Below are 17,262 nucleotides of genomic sequence, written 5' to 3'. Positions count from 1 at the left end.
ACTCCCGAGGAGTTACGTATGATCATTCTAAGTGACAGAATTCAAAAAGAAAAAGACACATATCATAAGCTATCACTTAAAGGTGGAATCCAAAATGGCTACACATGAAATAAATTACAAAACAAAAACATAGTCAAATATGTAGAAAACACGCATAAGGCTGCTAAACGGGAAAGGTGGGGAGGGGTGAGGCATCATCCAGGAGGTTGAAATTAGCAAAGATACCATTCCAAATACCAAACTGATAATCAACAAGGCCTACACGGTAGCTAAAAGAACTGCACTCAGCACACTCAAGTCACCGGAAAAGAATATATACGACTGGTAAGAATCTGAAAAAGAATTTATTGATGTCTCTCTGTACGTGAATCAAGTGGATGTACAGCAGCAAGAAACAGAGCTTTGAAAATCAGCTGTAACCAATATAGTAATAAATTGAAAAAAATAAACGACAGAGAGACAGAGAAAACCTCTTACAAGTTTTCCTCAGGGACGGTGATGCAACATGGATTGAACACATCTAGACCCACAGCAGGATGAGACATAAGGCTGGAAACTGTTTGCGCTAAGAGAAATGTGAGGTTGGGTGAGGAAATGCACACCCTTTAAAGTAATACTACCTGTTACCCATTCAATGGGTCCCAAATCTGCAGGTTCAAGGGATCTTCCTACAGCTAAAACATGCATGGAAAACCCAGAGGACTGTACACCATGTGATCGGGAGATGTGTCTAAAATGCACCTCATTTATCCTCTCCTGGTGCTCCTGTTCACCATTCCAGCCACGCTACTTAGAATCTCCCCACTTGGAGAATCAGCACATTTAAACTTCTGTTTCACACATTTTGCAAATTGTGAGGAGGATGAACGGGAAGAGGGGGAACCAATGAGAGAATAGTTGTAGGGGTTTGGACGGGCACATATCACTCTAATTTCCCATTAAGAATAAGAATTAAAGAAAGGCTCAGCCTGCCTCGCCGGAGCCAAAATAGGGCCTGAAGCAATCCTGCGGGTTTGAGGCCAGCTCACAAAAGAGCAACTTAAAAAATGGAGCTCAGGGTCACTGCAATTCACAAACCTGCAGAGTTATAAATGAAAACTAACGTCCAAAAATATGTTGAGGTAAGGCAAAGAAGAGGATCTGAATGCAAGACAGAATTGCAAGAAACAGATTTCAAGAGATAGATTGGACTCGTCTTTAACGCACATGAAAAGCGGCAGAATTTCGACAATGATGCAGTTGGCCCAAAAGGGCGTATGCGTTTTTTCCTGATTATATCCAGGAAAAAAACGCATACGCACTTTATGGGCAACGAAGCAAGCAAGCAATGCAAATGTGCACAACAAAGAAGTCTCATTTCCCACCAGTCAAAAGGGCCATCCTAAAAAATTGTAAAAACCAGAAATGCAGGACAGGCCATGGAGAACAGGGAGCCTTTATACGCTGATGGGCAGTGTGTGAACTGCCGAGAGCCACTCTGGAGAAGTGTATGGTGGTTCCTAAATCATCTAAAAAACAGAGCTACAGAGCATAGGACACTTCCAATCATGGGAGTATATCTAGGGAAGTCTAAAATCAACAAGACACAAGCACACCACAGTTTAGGGCTACTCTGTTTACAAGAACCTCAACTTCAGTACACCTTAAATATCCCAGGAAAGAGAACAATGGATAAAGAAGATGTGGTACTTATGTACAATGGAATATCTCTTCACCATGAAATCAATGTAATAAGGCTAGTAGAAGGATAAAGAGTGGATTTAGGTCCGATAATACTACTTGAAATAAGTCAAACAGAAAAAGAAACATATCATAAGATATCACTTATAGAGGGAGGGTAAATATGGCTGCACAAGAAATGAATTACAGAACAGAACAGTGTCTCACATTTAGAAAACACACTTATGTCAGCTTAAGGGGAAAGGAGAGGTGGGGTGATGCATAAAACCAGAGTTTGAAATTAGCACAGATACCGTTCAATAAACCAAATAGGTATTAGACAAGATCTACACCTTGTTCAATGAACTGGCCTCAACACACCCTATACACTGCAGAGAAATATATCTGAGTAATAAGAATCTTAAAACCCATGTATTGATATATCTCCATAAGGGAATCAAGTGTGTGCAGAGCGGCACAAACACAGCAGTGAAAATGAGCTAAACCCCATTATAGAAATAAATTTTAAAAACAAAACGCTGAAACAATGAAAGAGAGAAAAATTCTTACAAAATTCGCTCAGGGGCTGTGATGCAACCTGGATTGACCACATATAAACCCACAGCTGGATAAGACATAAGGCTGGACACTTGGGGCTGAGAGGATTGGTGAGCTTTGGTGAGCAACTGCCGAAAGTTTAATGCAATACTTCATGCTACTCATTCCAAGGGTCCCAACACTCCAGGTTGAAGGGAATCTTCCTACAGCTAAACCATGCTTGGGAAACCCAGCGACTGGTATACCATATGATCGGGAAAGGTTTCTAAAACGCACCTCATTTTTCCTCTCCTGGGGCTCCGGATCGACATTCCAGCCACTTTACTAACAACATCCCCACATGGAGAGTCAATGCCTTTAAGTTCTGGTATTGCACAGTCTGCAGTTAGTGCGGAGGATGAATGGGAATAGGGGGAACCAGTGAGAAACTAGCTGTAGCGGTTTCAATGGGCACATGTCACTCTAATGTCACATCAGTAAGAAGAATTAACCAAAGGCACAGCAAGGTGCCCCAGAAGAAAAATAGGGCTTCAAGGAATCCTGTGGTTATGGGGCAAGACCACAAAAATAAGAGCTGAAAAATGGAGCTAAGGGCCACTGCAATTCAAAAACCTGCAGAGTTATAAAGGCCAACTATTTTCAAAAAATATATTGAGGTAAGGCTATGAAGAGGCATTGAAAGCAAGGCAGAATTGCAGGAAACCGATTTCAGTAGGTAGACTGGAATTGCATTGAAAACATATGAAGAGAGTCAGAACCTCGACAATGATGCACTTGGCCAAAAAGGGCGTATGCGTTTTTTCCTGAATATATTCAGGAAAAAACGCATACGCCCTTTTTGGCCAACCAAGTAAGCTTGCAAAGGAAATCTGCACTACAATGAACTCTCACTTCCACCGGGTCAAAAGGGCCATCTGAAAAAAGTGTAAAATCCATAAAGGCACCACAGGCCATGGAGAACTGGGAGCCTTCTTATGCTGATGGGCGGGATGTAAATTGCCAACAGCCACTCGGGAGAAGTGTATGGTGTTTCCTGAAACATCTAAAATACAAAGCAACAGAGCCTAGGGCACTTCCACTTATGGTCCTATAGCTTAGGGAAATTAAAATCAAAAAGACACAGCCACCCCAAAGTTTGGGATGCCTCTGTTTACAAGAACCTCGTTTACCGTACAAGTTCAATAGCGCAGAAAGTGAAAAATGGATAAAGAAGTTGTGGTACTTACGTACAATGCAATAACACTCAGCAATGAAATCTATGTCATCAGGCCCGTAGCACCATAATGAGTAGATTCAGGTATGATGATTCGAACTGAAATAAGTCACACAGAAAAGAAACATCATAAGGTATCACTAATACACAGAATGTGAACTTGGCTACACATGAACTGAATTACAAAACAGAACAGGGTCTCAAGTTTAGAAAACCAACTTATGCTTGCTTAAGGGGGAAGGTGAGTTGGGGTGCTGCATAAAACTAGAGTTTGAAATGAGCACAGATAAATTTCCTTAAGCCAAATATGGAATAGACAAGAGCTACTCCTTGCTCAACGAAATGGACTCAACACCCCATATTAAACGCCTAAGAATATACCTGACTAGTAAGAATCTTAAAACGTATGGATGGCTATGTCTGAAAGAGAATCAAGCGTGTGTACAGGGGCATAAACACAGCTGTGACAGGATTGGAGAGGTTCAGTGAGCAAATGAAGACTCTTTGAAGTCATATTGCATGGTACCCATTCCACGGGTCTCAACTCTCCAGGTTTAAGGTATTCTTCCTTCAGCTAAAATATGCATGTGGAACCCAGAGAATGATCAACCGTGTGATCGGGAGACGTGTTCAAATATGTCTCAGTTTTCGTCCCCTGGTACTCGGGTGCAACATTCCAGATGCTTTACTAACACTCTCCCGACTTGGAGAGTCAGTGCCTTTAAACTCCTGTTTGGCCCAGTTTGCAATTTCTGCGGAAGATGAATAGGAATAGGGAGAACCAATGACAGACTAGCTGGAGGTGTCTGGACGGGCAAATTTAACTGTCATTTCCCACCAGGAAGAGGAATTAACCAAAGGCTCAGCGTGCCATGCCGGAAACAGATTAGGGCCTGAAGCAATCCTACGGTGTTGCGGCCAGCTCACAAGAAAGCGAGTTGAAGAAAAAAGCTCAGGGGCACTGTAATTCACAAACCTGCAGAGTTATAAATGACAGCTATCGTCCAAAAATATACTGAAGTAAGGCTGCCAAGAGGACTTGAAAGCGGGGCAGAATTGCAGGAAACCGATTTCAGGAGGTAGACTGGAATTGCATTGAAAGCATAGGAAAAGAGGCAGAACGTCCTCAATGATGCACTTGGCCAAAAAGGGCGTATGCGTTTTTTCCTGAATATATTCAGGAAAAAACGCATACGCCTTTTTTGGCCAACCAAGCAAGCTTGCAAAGGAAATCTGCACTACAATGAAGTCTCACTTCCCCCCGGTCAAAAGGGCCATCTGAAAAAAGTGTAAAATCCAGAAAGGCAGGACAGGCCATGGAGAACTGGGAGCCTTGTTATGCTGATGGGCGGGATGTAAATTGCCAACAGACACTGGGGAGAAGTGTATGGTGTTTCCTGAAACATCTAAAAAACAAAGCAACAGAGCCTAGGGCACTTCCACTTATGGTCCTATAGCTTAGGGAAATTAAAATCAAAAAGACACAGCCACCCCAAAGTTTGAGACGCCTCTGTTTACAAGAACCTCGTTTACCGTACAAGTTCAGTATCACAGAAAGTGAAAAATGGATAAAGAACTTGTGGTACTTACGTACAATGCAGTATCACTCAGCAATGAAATCTATGTCATCAGTCCCGTAGAACCATAATGAGTGGATTCAGGTACGATGATTCTAACTGAAATAAGTCACACAGAAAAAGAAACATCATAAGATATCACTAATACACGGAATTTAAACTTGGCTACACAGGAACTGAATTCCAAAACAGAACAGGGCCTCAAATTTAGAAAACCAACTTATGTTTGCTTAAGAGAAAAGGTGAGTTGGGGTGCTGCATAAAACCAGAGATTGAAATGAGCACAGATAAAGTTCCTTAAGCCAAATATGGAATAGACAAGAGCTACTCCTTGCTCAACGAAATGGACTCAACACCCCATATTAAACGCCTAATAATGTACCTGATTAGTAAGTATCTTAAAACCTATGGATTGCTATGTCTCCGAAAGAGAATCAAGCGTGTGTACAGGGGCATAAACGCAGCAGTGATAGGATTGGAGAGGTTCGGTGAGCAAATGAAGACCCTTTGAAGTCATATTGCATGGTACCCATTCCACGGGTTTCAACTACCCAGGTTTAAGGTATTCTTCCTTCAGCTAAAACATGCATGTGGAACCTAGAGTATGATCAACCATGTGATCGGGAGACGTGTTCAAATATGTCTCAGTTTTCGTACCCTGGTACTCGGGTGCAACATTCCAGACGCTTTACTAACACTCTCCCCACTTGGAGAGTCAGTCCCTTTAACCTCCTGTTTGGCCCAGTTTGTAATTTCTGCGGAAGATGAACAAGAATAGCGAGAACCAATGAGAGACTAGCTGGAGGTGTCTGGACGGGCAAATTTAACTCTCATTGCCCACCAGGAAGAGGAATTAACCAAAGGCTCAGCGTGCCGTGCCGGAACCAGATTACGGCCTGAAGCCATCCTGCGGTGTTGCAGCCAGCTCACAAGAAAGCGAGTTGAAGAAAGGAGCTCAGGGGCACTGTAATTCACAAACCTGCAGAGTTATAAATGACAGCTATTGTCCAAAAATATACCGAAGTAAGGCTGCCAAGAGGACTTGAAAGCGGGGCAGAATTGCAGGAAACCGATTTCAGGAGGTAGACTGGAATTGCATTGAAAGCATAGGAAAAGAGGCAGAACGTCCTCAATGATGCACTTGGCCAAAAAGGGCGTATGCGTTTTTTCCTGAATATATTCAGGGAAAAACGCATACGCCCTTTTTGGCCAACCAAGCAAACTTGCAAAGGAAATCTGCACTACAATGAAGTCTCACTTCCCCACGGTCAAAAGGGCCATCTGAAAAAAGTGTAAAATCCAGAAAGGCAGGACAGGCCATGGAGAACTGGGAGCCTTGTTATGCTGATGGGCGGCATGTAAATTGCCAACAGACACTAGGGAGAAGTGTATGGTGTTTCCTGAAACATCTAAAAAACAAAGCAACAGAGCCTAGGGCACTTCCACTTATGGTCCTATAGCTTAGGGAAATTAAAATCAAAAAGACACAGCCACCCCAAAGTTTGGGACGCCTCTGTTTACAAGAACCTCGTTTACCGTACAAGTTCAGTATCACAGAAAGTGAAAAATGGATAAAGAACTTGTGGTACTTATGTACAATGCAGTATCACTCAGCAATGAAATCTATGTCATCAGGCCCGTAGAAGCATAATGAGTGGATTCAGGTACGATGATTCTAACTGAAATAAGTCACACAGAAAAAGAAACATCATAAGATATCACTAATACAGGGAATTTAAACTTGGCTACACAGGAACTGAATTCCAAAACAGAACAGGGTCTCAAATTTAGAAAACCAACTTATGTTTGCTTAAGAGAAAAGGTGAGTTGGGGTGCTGCATAAAACCAGAGATTGAAATGAGCACAGATAACGTTCCTTAAGCCAAATATGCAATAGACAAGAGCTACTCCTTGCTCAACGAAATGGACTCAACACCCCATATTAAACGCCTAATAATGTACCTGACTAGTAAGTATCTTAAAACCTATGGATTGCTATGTCTCCAAAAGAGAATCAAGCGTGTGTACAGAGGCATAAACGCAGCAGTGATAGGATTGGAGAGGTTCGGTGAGCAAATGAAGACCCTTTGAAGTCATATTGCATGGTACCCATTCCACGGGTTTCAACTACCCAGGTTTAAGGTATTCTTCCTTCAGCTAAAACATGCATGTGGAACCCAGAGTATGATCAACCGTGTGAACGGGAGACGTGTTCAAATATGTCTCAGTTTTCGTACCCTGGTACACGGGTGCAACATTCCAGACGCTTTACTAACACTGTCCTAACTTGGAGAGTCAGTCCCTTTAACCTCCTGTTTGGCCCAGTTTGCAATTTCTGCGGAAGATGAACAGGAATAGGGAGAACCAATGAGAGACTAGCTGGAGGTGTCTGGACGGGCAAATTTCACTCTCATTTCCCACCAGGAAGAGGAAATAACCAAAGGCTCAGTGTGCCGTGCCGGAACCAGATTAGGGCCTGAAGCCATCCTGCGGTGTTGCGGACAGCTCACAAGAAAGCGAGTTGAAGAAAGGAGCTCAGGGGCACTGTAATTCACAAACCTGCAGAGTTATAAATGACAGCTATCGTCCAAAAATATACTGAAGTAAGGCTGCCAAGAGGACTTGAAAGCGGGGCAGAATTGCAGGAAACCGATTTCAGGAGGTAGACTGGAATTGCATTGAAAGCATAGGAAAAGAGGTAGAACGTCCAAAATGATGCACTTGGCCAAAAAGGGCGTATGCGTTTTTTCCTGAATATATTCGGGAAAAAACGCATACGCCCTTTTTGGTCAACCAAGCAAGCTTGCAAAGGAAATCTGCACTACAATGAAGTCTCACTTCCCCCCGGTCAAAAGGGCCATCTGAAAAAAGTGTAAAATCCAGAAAGGCAGGACAGGCCATGGAGAACTGGTAGCCTTGTTATGCTGATGGGCGGGATGTAAATTGCCAACAGACACTCGGGAGAAGTGTTTGGTGTTTCCTGAAACATCTAAAAAACACAGCAACAGAGCCTAGGGCACTTCCACTTATGGTCCTATAGCTTAGGGAAATTAAAATCAAAAAGACACAGCCACCCCAAAGTTTGGGACGGCTCTGTTTACAAGAACCTCGTTTATAGTACAAGTTCAACATCGCAGAAAGTGAAAAATGGATAAAGAAGTTGTGGTATTTACTTACAAAGCAATATCACTCAGCAATGAAATCTATGTCATCAGGCCCTTAGCAGCACAATGAGTGGATTCAGGTATGATGATTCTAACTGAAATAAGTCACACAGAAAAAGAAACATCATAAGATATCAGTAATACACGGAATGTAAACTTGGCTACACAGGAACTGAATTACAGAACAGAACAGGGTCTCAAATTTAGAAAACCAACTTATGCTTGCTTAACGGGAAACGTGAGTTGGGGTGCTGCATAAAACCAGAGATTGAAATGAGCACAGATAAAGTTCCTTAAGCCAAATATGGAATAGACAAGAGCTACTCCTTGCTCAACGAAATGGACTCAACACCCCATATTAAACGCCTAAGAATGTACCTGACTAGTAAGTATCTTAAAACCTATGGATTGCTATGTCTCGGAAAGCGAATCAAGCATGTGTACAGGGGCATAAATGCAGCAGTGATAGGATTGGAGAGGTTCGGTGAGCAAATGAAGACCCTTTGAAGTCATATTTCATGGTACCCATTCCACGGGTTTCAACTACCCAGGTTTAAGGTATTCTTCCTTCAGCTAAAACATGCATGTGGAACCTAGAGTATGATCAACCATGTGATCGGGAGACGTGTTCAAATATGTCTCAGTTTTCGTACCCTGGTACTCGGGTGCAACATTCCAGACGCTTTACTAACACTCTCCCCACTTGGAGAGTCAGTCCCTTTAACCTCCTGTTTGGCCCAGTTTGTAATTTCTGCGGAAGATGAACAAGAATAGCGAGAACCAATGAGAGACTAGCTGGAGGTGTCTGGACGGGCAAATTTAACTCTCATTTCCCACCAGGAAGAGGAATTAACCAAAGGCTCAGCGTACCGTGCCGGAACCAGATTAGGGCCTGAAGCCATCCTGCGGTGTTGTGGCCAGCTCACAAGAAAGCGAGTTGAAGAAAGGAGCTCAGGGGCACTGTAATTCACAAACCTGCAGAGTTATAAATGACAGCTATCGTCCAATAATATACCGAAGTAAGGCTGCCAAGAGGACTTGAAAGCGGGGCAGAATTGCAGGAAACCGATTTCAGGAGGTAGACTGGAATTGCATTGAAAGCATAGGAAAAGAGGCAGAACGTCCACAATGATGCACTTGGCCAAAAAGGGCGTATGCGTTTTTTCCTGAATATATTCAGGAAAAAACGCATACGCCCTTTTTGGCCAACCAACCAAGCTTGCAAAGGAAATCTGCACTACAATGAAGTCTCACTTCCCCCCGGTCAAAAGGGCCATCTGAAAAAAGTGTAAAATCCAGAAAGGCAGGACAGGCCAAGGAGAACTGGGAGCCTTGTTATGCTGATGGGCGGGATGTAAATTGCCAACAGACACTAGGGAGAAGGGTATGGTGTTTCCTGAAACATCTAAAAAAGAAAGCAACAGAGCCTAGGGCACTTCCACTTATGGTCCTATAGCTTAGGGAAATTAAAATCAAAAAGACACAGCCACCCCAAAGTTTGGGACGCCTCTGTTTACAAGAACCTCGTTTACCGTCCAAGTTCAGTATCACAGAAAGTGAAAAATGGATAAAGAAGTTGTGGTATTTACATACAAAGCAATATCACTCAGCAATGAAATCTATGTCATCAGGCCCTTAGCAGCACAATGAGTGGATTCAGATATGATGATTCTAACTGAAATAAGTCACACAGAAAAAGAAACATCATAAGATATCACTAATACACGGAATTTAACTTGGCTACACAGGAACTGAATTACAGAACAGAACAGGGTCTCAAATTTAGAAAACCAACTTATGCTTGCTTAAGGGGAAAGGTGAGTTGGGGTGCTGCATAAAACCAGAGATTGAAATGAGCACAGATAAAGTTCCTTAAGCCAAATATGGAATAGACAAGAGCTACTCCTTGCTCAACGAAATGGACTCAACACCGCATATTAAACGCCTAAGAATGTACCTGACTAGTAAGTATCTTAAAACCTATGGATTGCTATGTCTCCAAAAGCGAATCAAGCATGTGTACAGGGGCATAAATGCAGCAGTGATAGGATTGGAGAGGTTCGGTGAGCAAATGAAGACCCTTTGAAGTCATATTGCATGGTACCCATTCCACGGGTTTCAACTACCCAGGTTTAAGGTATTCTTCCTTCAGCTAAAACATGCATGTGGAACCTAGAGTATGATCAACCATGTGATCGGGAGACGTGTTCAAATATGTCTCAGTTTTCGTACCCTGGTACTCGGGTGCAACATTCCAGACGCTTTACTAACACTCTCCCCACTTGGAGAGTCAGTCCCTTTAACCTCCTGTTTGGCCCAGTTTGTAATTTCTGCGGAAGATGAACAAGAATAGCGAGAACCAATGAGAGACTAGCTGGAGGTGTCTGGACGGGCAAATTTAACTCTCATTTCCCACCAGGAAGAGGAATTAACCAAAGGCTCAGCGTGCCGTGCCGGAACCAGATTAGGGCCTGAAGCCATCCTGCGGTGTTGTGGCCAGCTCACAAGAAAGCGAGTTGAAGAAAGGAGCTCAGGGGCACTGTAATTCACAAACCTGCAGAGTTATAAATGACAGCTATCATCCAATAATATACCGAAGTAAGGCTGCCAAGAGGACTTGAAAGCGGGGCAGAATTGCAGGAAACCAATTTCAGGAGGTAGACTGGAATTGCATTGAAAGCATAGGAAAAGAGGCAGAACGTCCACAATGATGCACTTGGCCAAAAAGGGCGTATGCGTTTTTTCCTGAATATATTCAGGAAAAAACGCATACGCCCTTTTTGGCCAACCAAGCAAGCTTGCAAAGGAAATCTGCACTACAATGAAGTCTCACTTCCCCCCGGTCAAAAGGGCCATCTGAAAAAAGTGTAAAATCCAGAAAGGCAGGACAGGCCATGGAGAACAGGGAGCCTTGTTATACTGATGGGCGGGATGTAAATTGCCAACAGACACTCGGGAGAAGTGTATGGTGTTTCCTGAAACATCTAAAAAACAAAGCAACAGAGCCTAGGGCACTTCCACTTATGGTCCTATAGCTTAGGGAAATTAAAATCAAAAAGACACAGCCACCCCAAAGTTTGGGACGCCTCTGTTTACAAGAACCTCGATTACCGTACAAGTTCAACATCACAGAAAGTGAAAAATGGATAAAGAACTTGTGGAACTTACGTACAATGCAGTATCACTCAGCAATGAAATCTATGTCACCAGGCCCGTAGCAGCATAATGAGTGGATTCAGGTACGATGATTCTAACTGAAATAAGTCACACAGAAAAAGAAACATCATAAGATATCACTAATACACGGAATGTAAACTTGGCTACACAGGAACTGAATTCCAAAACAGAACAGGGTCTCAAATTTAGAAAACCAACTTATGCTTGCTTAAGGGGAAAGGTGAGTTGGGGTGCTGCATAAAACCAGAGATTGAAATGAGCACAGATAAAGTTCCTTAAGCCAAATATGGAATAGACAAGAGCTACTCCTTGCTCAACAAAATGGACTCAACACCCCATATTAAACACCTAAGAATGTACCTGACTAGTAAGTATCTTAAAACCTATGGATTGCTATGTCTCCGAAAGAGAATCAAGCATGTGTACAGGGGCATAAAGGCAGCAGTGATAGGATTGGAGAGGTTTGGTGAGCAAACGAAGACCCTTTGAAGTCATATTGCATGGTACCCATTCCACGTGTTTCAACTACCCAGGTTTAATGTATTCTTCCTTCAGCTAAAACATGCATGTGGAACCTAGGGTATGATCAACCATGTGATCGGGAGACGTGTTCAAATATGTCTCAGTTTTCGTACCCTGGTACTCGGGTGCAACATTCCAGACGCTTTACTAACACTCTCCCGACTGGGAGAGTCAGTCCCTTTAACCTCCTGTTTGGCCGAGTTTGCAATTTCTGCGGAAGATGAACAGGAATAGCGAGAACCAATGAGAGATTAGCTGGAGGTGTCTGGACGGGCAAATTTAACTCTCATTTCCCACCAGGAAGAGGAATTAACCAAAGGCTCAGCGTGCCGTGCCGGAACCAGATTAGGGCCTGAAGCCATCCTGCGGTGTTGCGGCCAGGTCACAAGAAAGTGAGTTGAAGAAAGGAGCTCAGGGGCACTGTAATTCACAAACCTGCAGAGTTATAAATGACAGCTATCATCCAAAAATATACTGAAGTAAGGCTGCCAAGAGGACTTGAAAGCGGGGCAGAATTGCAGGAAACCGATTTCAGGAGGTAGACTGGAATTGCATTGAAAGCATAGGAAAAGAGGCAGAACGTCCACAATGATGCACTTGGCCAAAAAGGGCGTATGCGTTTTTTCCTGAATATATTCAGGAAAAAACGCATACGCCCTTTTTGGCCAACCAAGCAAGTTTGCAAAGGAAATCTACACTACAATGTAGTCTCACTTCCCCCCGGTCAAAAGGGCCATCTGAAAAAAGTGTAAAATCCAGAAAGGCAGGACAGGCCATGGAGAACTGGGAGCCTTGTTATGCTGATGGGCGGGATGTAAATTGCCAACAGACACTCGGGAGATGTGTTTGGTGTTTCCTGAAGCATCTGAAAAACAAAGCAACAGAGCCTAGGGCACTTCCACTTATGGTCCTATAGCTTAGGGAAATTAAAATCAAAAAGACACAGCCACCCCAAAGTTTGGGACGCCTCTGTTTACAAGAACCTCGTTTACCGTACAAGTTCAATATCACAGAAAGTGAAAAATGGATAAAGAACTTGTGGTATTGCTTACAAAAGAATATCACTCAGCAATGAAATCTATGTCATCAGGCCCGTAGCAGCACAATGAGTGGATTCAGGTATGATGATTCTAACTGAAATAAGTCACACAGAAAAAGAAACATCATAAGATATCAGTAATACACGGAATGTAAACTTGGCTACACAGGAACTGAATTACAGAACAGAAAAGGGTCTCAAATTTAGAAAACCAACTTATGCTTGCTTAAGGGGAAAGGTGAGTTGGGGTGCTGCATAAAACCAGAGATTGAAATGAGCACAGATAAAGTTCCTTAAGCCAAATATGGAATAGACAAGAGCTACTCCTTGCTCAACGAAATGGACTCAACACCCCATATTAAACGCCTAAGAATGTACCTGACTAGTAAGTATCTTAAAACCTATGGATTGCTATGTCTCCGAAAGCGAATCAAGCATGTGTACAGGGGCATAAACGCAGCAGTGATAGGATTGGAGAGGTTCGGTGAGCAAATGAAGACCCTTTGAAGTCATATTGCATGGTACCCATTCCACGGGTTTCAACTACCCAGGTTTAAGGTATTCTTCCTTCAGCTAAAACATGCATGTGGAACCTAGAGTATGATCAACCATGTGATCGGGAGACGTGTTCAAATATGTCTCAGTTTTCATACCCTGGTTCTTGGGTGCAACATTCCAGACGCTTTACTAACACTCTCCCCACTTGGAGAGTCAGCGCCTTTAACCTCTTGTTTGGACCAGTTTGCAATTTCTGCGGAAGATGAACAGGAATAGGGAGAACCAATGAGAGAATAGCTGGAGGTGTCTGGACGGGCAAATTTAACTCTCATTTCCCACCAGGAAGAGGAATTAACCAAAGGCTCAGCGTGCCCTGCCGGAACGAGATTAGGGCCTGAAGCCATCCTGCGGTGTTGCGGCCAGCTCAAAAGAAAGCGAGTTGAAGAAAGGAGCTCAGGGGCACTGTAATTCACAAACCTGCAGAGTTATAAATGACAGCGATCGTCCAAAAATATACTGAAGTAAGGCTGCCAAGAGGACTTGAAAGCGGGGCAGAATTGCAGGAAACCGATTTCAGCAGGTAGACTGGAATTGCATTGAAAGCATAGGAAAAGAGGCAGAACGTCCACAATGATGCACTTGGCCAAAAAGGGCGTATGCGTTTTTTCCTGAATATATTCAGGAAAAAACGCATACGCACTTTTTGGCCAACCAAGCAAGCTTGCAAAGGAAATCTGCACTACAATGAAGTCTCACTTCCCCCCGGTCAAAAGGGCCATCTGAAAAAAGTGTAAAATCCAGAAAGGCAGGACAGGCCATGGAGAACTGGGAGCCTTGTTATGCTGATGGGCGGGATGTAAATTGCCAAGAGACACTCGGGAGAAGTGTATGGTGTTTCCTGAAACATCTAAAAAACAAAGCAACAGAGCCTAGGGCACTTCCACTTATGGTCCTATAGCTTAGGGAAATTAAAATCAAAAAGACACAGCCACCCCAAAGTTTGGGACGCCTCTGTTTACAAGAACCTCGTTTACCGTACAAGTTCAGTATCACAGAAAGTGAAAAATGGATAAAGAACTTGTGGTACTTACGTACAATGCAGTATCACTCAGCAATGAAATCTATGTCATCAGGCCCGTAGCAGCATAATAAGTGGATTCAGGTTCGATGATTCTAACTGAAATAAGTCACACAGAAAAAGGAACATCATAAGATATCACTAATACACGGAATGTAAACTTGGCTACACAGGAACTGAATTCCAAAACAGAACAGGGTCTCAAATTTAGAAAACCAACTTATGCTTGCTTAAGAGGAAAGGTGAGTCGGGGTGCTGCATAAAACCAGAGATTGAAATGAGCACAGATAAAGTTCCTTAAGCCAAATATGGAATAGACAAGAGCTACTCCTTGCTCAACGAAATGGACTCAACACCCCATATTAAACGCCTAAGAATGTACCTGACTAGTAAGTATCTTAAAACCTATGGATTTCTATGTCTCCAAAAGAGAATCAATCGTATGTACAGGGGCATAAACGCAGCAGTGATAGGATTGGAGAGGTTCGGTGAGCAAATGAAGACCCTTTGAAGTCATATTGCATGGTACCCATTCCACGGGTCTCAACTCTCCAGATTTAAGGTATTCTTCCTTGAGCTAAATCATGCATGTAGAACCCAGAGTATGATCAACTGTGTGAAAGGGAGACGTGTTCAAATATGTCTCAGTTTTCCTCCCCTGGTACTCGGGTGCAACATTCCAGACGCTTTACTAACACTCTCCCCACTTGGAGAGTCAGCGCCTTTAACCTCCTGTTTGGCCCAGTTTGCAATTTCTGCGGAAGATGAACAGGAATAGGGAGAACCAATGAGAGACTAGCTGGAGGTGTCTGGACGGGCAAATTTAACTCTCATTTCCCACCAGGAAGAGGAACTAACCAAAGGCTCAGCGTGCCGTGCCGGAACCAGATTAGGGACTGAAGCCATCCTGCGGTGTTGCGTCCAGGTCACAAGAAAGCGAGTTGAAGAAAGTAGCTAAGGGGCACTGTAATTCACAAACCTGCAGAGTTATAAATGACAGCGATCGTCCAAAAATATACTGAAGTAAAGCTGCCAAGAGGACTTGAAAGCGGGGCAGAATTGCAGGAAACCGATTTCAGGAGGTAGACTGGAATTGCATTGAAAGCATAGGAAAAGAGGCAGAACGTCCACAATAATGCACTTGGCCAAAAAGGGCGTATGCGTTTTTTCCTGAATATATTCAGGAAAAAACGCATACGCCCTTTTTGGCCAACCAAGCAAGCTTGCAAAGGAAATCTGCACTACAATGAAGTCTCACTTCCCCCCGGTCAAAAGGGCCATCTGAAAAAAGTGTAAAATCCAGAAAGGCAGGACAGGCCATGGAGAACTGGGAGCCTTGTTATGCTGATGGGCGGGATGTAAATTGCCAACAGACACTCGGGAGATGTGTTTGGTGTTTCCTGAAGCATCTAAAAAACAAAGCAACAGAGCCTAGGGCACTTCCACTTATGGTCCTATAGCTTAGGGAAATTAAAATCAAAAAGACACAGTCACCTCAAAGGTTAGGACGGCTCTGTTTACATGAACCTCATTTACGGTACAAGTTCAATATCGCAGAAAGTGAAAAATGGATAAGGAAGTTGTGGTACTTATGTTTAATGCAATATCACTCAGCAATGAAATCTATGTCATCAGGCCCATAGGAGCATAATGAGTGGATTCAGGTATGATGATTCTAACTGAAATAAGTCACACAGAAAAAGAAACATCATAAGATATCACTAATACACGGAATGTAAACTTGGCTACACAGGAACTGAATTACAAAACAGAAGAGGGTCTCAAATTTAGAAAACCAACTTATGCTTGCTTAAGGGGAAAGGTGAGTTGGGGTGCTGCATAAAACCAGAGATTGAAATTAGCACAGATAAAGTTCCTTAAGCCAAATATGGAATAGAAAAGAGCTACTCCTTGCTCAATGAAATGGACTCAACACCCCATATTAAACGCCTAAGAATGTACCTGACTAGTAAGTATCTTAACACATATGGATTCCTATCTCTCTGAAAGAGAATCAAGCGTGTGTACAGGGATATAATCGCAGCAGTGATAACATTGGAGAGGTTCGCTGAGCAAATGAAGACGCTTTGAAGTCGTATTGCAGGGTACCCATTCCACGGGTCTCAACTCACCAGGTTTAAGGTATTCTTCCTACAGCTAAAACATGCATGTGGAACTCACAGTATGATCAACCATGTGATCGGGAGACGTGTTCAAATATGTCTCAGTTTTCTTCCCCTGGTACTCGGGTGCAACATTCCAGACGCTTTACTAACACTCTCCCGACTTGGAGAGTCAGTGCCTTTAACCTCCTGTTTGGCCCAGTTTGCCATTTCTGCGGAAGATGAACAGGAATTGGGAGAACCAATTAGAGACTAGCTGGAGGTGTCTGGACGGGCAAATTTAACTCTCATTTCCCACCAGGAAGAGGAATTAACCAAAGGCTCAGCGTGCCGTGCCGGAACCAGATTAGGGCCTGAAGCCATCCTGCGGTGTTTTGGCCAGCTCACAAGAAAGCGAGTTGAAGAAAGGAGCTCAGGGGAACTGTAATTCACAAACCTGCAGAGTTATAAATGACAGCTATTGTCCAAAAATATACTGAAGTAAGGCTGCCAAGAGGACTTGAAAGCGGGGCAGAATTGCAGGAAACCGATTTCAGGAGGTAGACTGGAATTGCATTGAAAGCATAGGAAAAGAGGCAGAACGTAGACAATGATGCACTTGGCCAAAACGGGCGTATGCATTTTTTCCTGAATATATTCAGGAAAAAACGCATA

This window comes from Pseudorca crassidens, chromosome 6 (genome assembly GCF_039906515.1).
Source record: "Pseudorca crassidens isolate mPseCra1 chromosome 6, mPseCra1.hap1, whole genome shotgun sequence".
Classification (NCBI taxonomy): Eukaryota; Metazoa; Chordata; class Mammalia; order Artiodactyla; family Delphinidae; genus Pseudorca; species Pseudorca crassidens.
Note: the sequence above shows the minus strand (reverse complement) of the source record.